The sequence below is a fragment of the Fukomys damarensis genome, unplaced genomic scaffold (assembly GCF_012274545.1).
Source record: "Fukomys damarensis isolate Sample0158 unplaced genomic scaffold, DMR_v1.0_HiC HiC_scaffold_28, whole genome shotgun sequence".
NCBI classification, from domain to species: domain Eukaryota; kingdom Metazoa; phylum Chordata; class Mammalia; order Rodentia; family Bathyergidae; genus Fukomys; species Fukomys damarensis.
In genome coordinates this window covers 22,603,616-22,609,020 of record NW_022900940.1, presented here as the reverse complement: position 1 = coordinate 22,609,020, position 5,405 = coordinate 22,603,616, and the positions used below count along the sequence as shown (strand labels likewise).

The 5,405-nt window shown below is 48.8% G+C and overlaps 1 protein-coding gene across 1 annotated transcript in view; it reads right to left on the bottom strand.

The window, feature by feature from the left end:
- The window catches only part of Osbpl10 (oxysterol binding protein like 10), a 192,123-nt gene that overhangs the window by 14,395 nt on the left and 172,323 nt on the right, over positions 1–5,405 (bottom strand). The window lies entirely within an intron of this gene.

The window sequence follows — 5,405 nt, the reverse complement described above, 5'->3', positions numbered from 1 at the left end:
AGAGGGTCTCACTCTGTAGCTGAGACTGACCTGGAACTCACTATGTAGCCCAGGCTGGTCTCGAACTCACAGTGATCCTCCTGCCTCAGCCTCCCAAGTGCTGGGATTACAGGCGTGCACCACCACACCTGGCAAGAAGTAACAGTCTTAATTAGGGGCTTTTCATGTCAGGGGGCTTGGGAAGGACTTGGGTAGACTATGAGCTGCAACCCAAGTGAATTCACAGAATAATGAAGCACTCTGTAACAGTACTTCATTGTAGCCTCATCTGCCACAGCCTAAAAGCATTAATTTAAGAGGTAAGGCCATGTACTTACATTCAAAATTTCAAGGGGACCAATCTAAGGCATCATTTTTAAAATCAGGAGTTGGAGAAAACATCACTCCAAACCTAATCAAATTCATGAAGAGTGTGAGGGAAAGGAAAATATTCCACATACACATCCTGCCCAAAAGAAGGGTCTGAGTGCAGGAACCAGAGACTTCTCAGTGAAGTCTCGGGATGCTTACAAGTATTTTGTGTGAAAAATAAGATCTTGTGTTGCAGAGGGCACATGTGAAAAACAGGAAGGATGAGGGCTGTAACCACGGAAAGGGCCGGGCAAACTGGAGGCCTCAGGGAATGGACCCATATCCCAGCCCTGCCCGGGCCACAGACAGCAGGAACATACAGCCTGAGGGCCAGAGCGTCTCTCGAAAATCCTCTCTCTGAACTCTGCACTTCCGAAATTCTGAGTAGAATTTTCAAGCAGCTAAAGAAAAGCAGGAGCAGCAAATTCAATTCTTTCTCAGGGTGGCTGCACAAGGGCTGCGAGGGGACATCCAGCAACCCTTGAATTAGAGCCCCAGAACGCCAAAGGGGGAGGGGAGCAGCCAAGACCCTGAGAAGTCACCAGCCTCTCGGATGACTTCAGGAGATGAGGGGCAAGGCAGGGCTGCAAGGACCCTTCATGGCTAGCTCAAGGACAGGCCGCCATGAGTTCTGTTGGGCAGAGAGAGGAGCCTTATGGGTAGGTGGCTTAAGTGGAAGGGTTGGGGACACAGAGATGACAGGATGGCAAAGCTACAGGGGAAAAGGAGCAAAGGTGCCAGGAAGCCAGAGCTGGCATAAAACCCAGCTGCAAAGGGCGCAGTCGCTGCACGGTGCCTCTTCACCTCTTCACCAGCCCACGGCTGGTGGTGGGAGAGGAGCAGGGGATGCTACTTGGTAAGAGAAGGAAGCACTTGGGCAGTTGGGGAGAGACCTAGGATCTCTGACTGCAGAGTTTCTTAGAATCACTGAAAATGGATCTGCAAATTTACCTCTATCAAAAATTTCCAGGTATCCGTCTAATGACAAGAACTCCTGCTTCTAGTCACGCAGACTGAGATACCTCAGGCATGCACTTCAGTTTAAGAAGCTGCCCTTCCCATGTCTTGATTAGATGCAGCAAGCATTTCTGCTGAGTGCAGAGACATCTCCAGAAAGGAAGGCGAATAAACGTTTTCCACGTAGCACAAAACGCATTTGGCTTATCAAGAGACATTATATTTACCAAGCACTTATCCCGACCAGTCACAGACTTAAACTGTGTGAACCTGCTTTTCTCCACCTACCTTCGCATTCCCCACTCCCACCTTTAGTCTACTCTCCACACCGCAGGCATAGTAATGCTGCTAAAATCATTTCCACAATCCCAGGGCTCCCAGCTCACGCAGAGTAAAAGCCAAAATCCTTTCTGAGCCCTCACTGCCCACTTCCTCCTCCACCTGCCCCTGTACTGCAGCAACTGTAGCCCACTCAAGTGCCTAGAACAGCACAGTCGCACGCTCTGGCCTCAGGGCCTTGGCCCTTGCTACCCTTTTCGTCTGTAGCACCTCTTCTGAAGCCTCCTGCCTGGTGTACTCCCTCACTCAAATGCTCCATTCTTGTTAAGTTCCCCTCTACTGGAAGCTGAGACATCCTATACCCATCCCACTCTGCTGTCTTTCCCTGCTTTGTCAGTGCCAGTGGCTTTATGCAGACATCCTGTCTGTCTGTCCAACACCGGGGTGTAAGCTCCTGAGGGCAAGGATTCCCGTGTGCCACAGCCTCTCCGAGGACGGTGCCAGAGTTCTCTGAGCCAGCTGTTGTGGATAAAGAGCCAAACATGCTGACAGTACCAGTATCTGCATAAAACAGTCAGGAATCACCTGTACAAATGTGATGTAAATATAAACTGAAGGAGTGACTAGCCTTCTCTACCGTCTCTAGCAAACAAACCTATCTCACCTTCAAAGAACGTATTACGTGGGAAACAGAATAAGTAATAAAATTGAATAGAATATAAACGTCTACTGAATATCAATTTTTGTTTTTAAATAAATGGAAAGATTTTGCTGGTACAAACCTCATAGGGTAAAGCAGACTTTTAGCAACCTATACAAACAGAGCCTCAGATAAGTCAAAACCAAGATTAATGTCGCTCCCGTTTCTCATGACAAACCTACGATTGCAAATCAGTGCAAACATTAACCTCCACGGGGGGCCTTAGCAGTCTTCTGGCATCCACAGGATGAACTGCAGCACTACCTGGGTCCTGTCCTGCAAACAGTGCTGGGCAGGACAGCTCCCTGTCCCTCAGGCTAGGGGGAGAAAGCTGAGCTCAGAACAGCTACGACTAGAAATGCAAGATCTTCAATCTCTCCTGAAACAAGTTTGTTTTCCTGCTTCACAGGGGGAAAGCTCAGTTGCCCTGGCTACACCTTTGGAAGGACACCTAAGGCCATTCTTTCCTTGCCCTCTGCCTGCTGGTCACCCCTGCACATTATCCGGGTGACTCTCCTGGAACCTAGTCTACAGATCAGAGAGGCACTGACACAAGGAGACCCCAGTACAGAAGATCAAAATGGGACACTTCAATATAGTTCTTTAGCGTAATGCAAGGTGGCTACTTGAGAAGCAGAAGACACAAGGATGGCACTAAAAAGCTAGCCTTTTGTCAAAAGAAATTTACAGCCAGTGATGCAGATGGAGGCTTTCCTAACTGATTCGCCCACCTGCCAAAATGGATGTCTGACCCAGAACCAGAGGTGTGGAGAGGGTGCTACCTGGGACGCTTCATGTGAGTCACAAGACAAGCCCTGCTCTCTATGCATGTTCGTCCCCCACCTGCAACTCCTCAGCACCAAGCCCAAGCCTTTGTTCAGCCCTAGGTAAGTTCTAATCTTCAAATCCTGCTTTGAGCTTCTAACATTGTGTATGTCTCCTGAGCGTCTGTTCGTTGATAAAATTTGATACGATTTTCCCCCTATTGATCTACTGTCAGTTTATTTCATAGATGGAAATTACGGAAACTTCCAAGGGAAATGAGTACATTTAAAACTTCCCCTTGCCAGTCCCTGCCTGTATCCCTCTCACTGGTTTGTGGTGGGGCAGAATGGACGCTTGTGTGGTAAGAGTGACACTGGGCAAGCGATGCCGGGGCTCCTCGGAGGTATACTATGCAGCTTCAAACAACTGCCTCCTTTGAAACTGAAAAATTTCCCCCTGCACTGGGACTGAACCCAGGGCCATTACACTGAGCTATATTCTCCAGCTCTTTGTTGCTGTTGTTGTTTGTTTTTTAAAGTTACAGACAAGATCTAAGTCATTAAATTGTCCAGGATGGGCTCCAACTTGTGAGCCTCCTGCCTCAACCTCCCAGACCTGCTGGGATTATAGGTGTGTGGCACCCTGCCTTGCTGGGAATAAGCTGTTACAGGGACAACAGGTACAGGGGCTCGTGGTGCTGGGGTGGAGGAGCTGCAGGAGCAGAAGCGTCATCCTCCTGCCCGTCCCTCCTCCTGGCCTGAGTGTCCCTAAGGAACGCTGGGGTTCTCTACGGCACAGCCAGAAGCCCTGCAGCTCTAGGTGGGCAGATTCTCTTTCCGCTACAAATTCCATGTGTTGTCAGTAATAACAATTTCGCTTTAGGAAGAGAAACCATTTCTGACACCCTCCCCTCTTCGCTTGTGCAGAGCGGGAAAAGGCACAAAGCTGCTCTCACAGAAGAAGGAGGGGAGCACGGCACTGCTGCTGGGCTTCATTTAAGGCAGAAAACACTCATCTCAGCCAGCAACCCTGACTATTCTATTATCACACTCTATTCTGAGGCAGACCCTCTAGGCACTGTGCTCCAGAGCACTTCTAGACTGCAGCGGTTTGGATCTTAAATCTCCCTTAAAGGCTCCTGTGCCCAACGTCCAGTCACCGGGCTATGGTGCTGGTGCTGGTGCTGTTGCCAGGTGAGGGAACCTTTAGGAGGTCGGCCCAGCAGAGGGAAGTGAGGTCAGCCCTCGAAGGAGATGTTTGGACCCTGGCCTTTCTTCCCTCCCTCCCTCCCTCCCTCTCTGCTTGTTGGACAGCCTGAGGGAGGCAGCCTTGCTCTACACCACAGTCCTCACCATGATGCTCTGTCTCGCCAAAGGCCCCAAAGCAAGAGAGCCAAGTAGCCCTGGACTGAACCCTCTGAAACAGTGAGCCAAAATAATCCTTTCTCCTTTTAAATTGATTTTCACAGGTATTCTGTACAGACACAGAAAGCTGACTAACAGTCTCTTACTGTGTTTTAGTTCCTTTACCAGACCACACGGTCTAAGCACCATCATCCCCTGCCTAGATTATTCTCATAACCTCCCCAATGGGTGGCCTTGCTTCTATTTTTTCCTGCCTTATGATCTGTTTCCAACAACCAGTGGCCCAATATGCTAAACTATGTCAGACAATGCCCCCTTCAGTGGCTCAGTAACTCACTCAGTATAGAAATCAACATCCCTAGCAGTGGCCCACAGGCCCTACATGATCCAGCCACCTCTCTGACTTCACCCCTCCACCCTGGTCTAACCAGGGCTTCCTGTCTTCCACCAGCATTCAGGGACCACCTTGATTCTGGGCCTCTGTCTTGTCCCTTCTTCCTCACAATCTCCTCCAAGTAGTAGGCCTGGTCTCACTCTGCCCGCTTTAGGTGTCTGCTCAAATATCACTCCCTTGGCAAGGCCTTCTAGGCCAGCCAACCCATCTAAAAGCTCAGCTGGCCCTCTCTGCATGCCCCTGCCCTGCTTTGTGTCCATAGTACTCAGCATCTTCCTAAACAGCATATGACTGATTTACTTATTTCATCAGTAGATAAAAATAGAAGCTTCTTAAGGATGAAAAGGTTTTTTGTGTATTTTGTTTACCCAAGTATCTATAGCTCCTAAGACAAGTAGGTGCTCAGAAGTGCGCTCAGTGAGAGAGGTATATCATAGGATTTGGGAATGGGTCCAAGGAACCATGTACACTCTGAAGCTGAAAGTCAAATTTTGTGTTAGCTTTTTGTGTTTTTTGCCTTTAATTTTTCCTAGGAAGACAGTCATGGGTCTTAGAATCTCAAAAGGATTTGTGACTCAAAAAAAAAAAAAAAAAA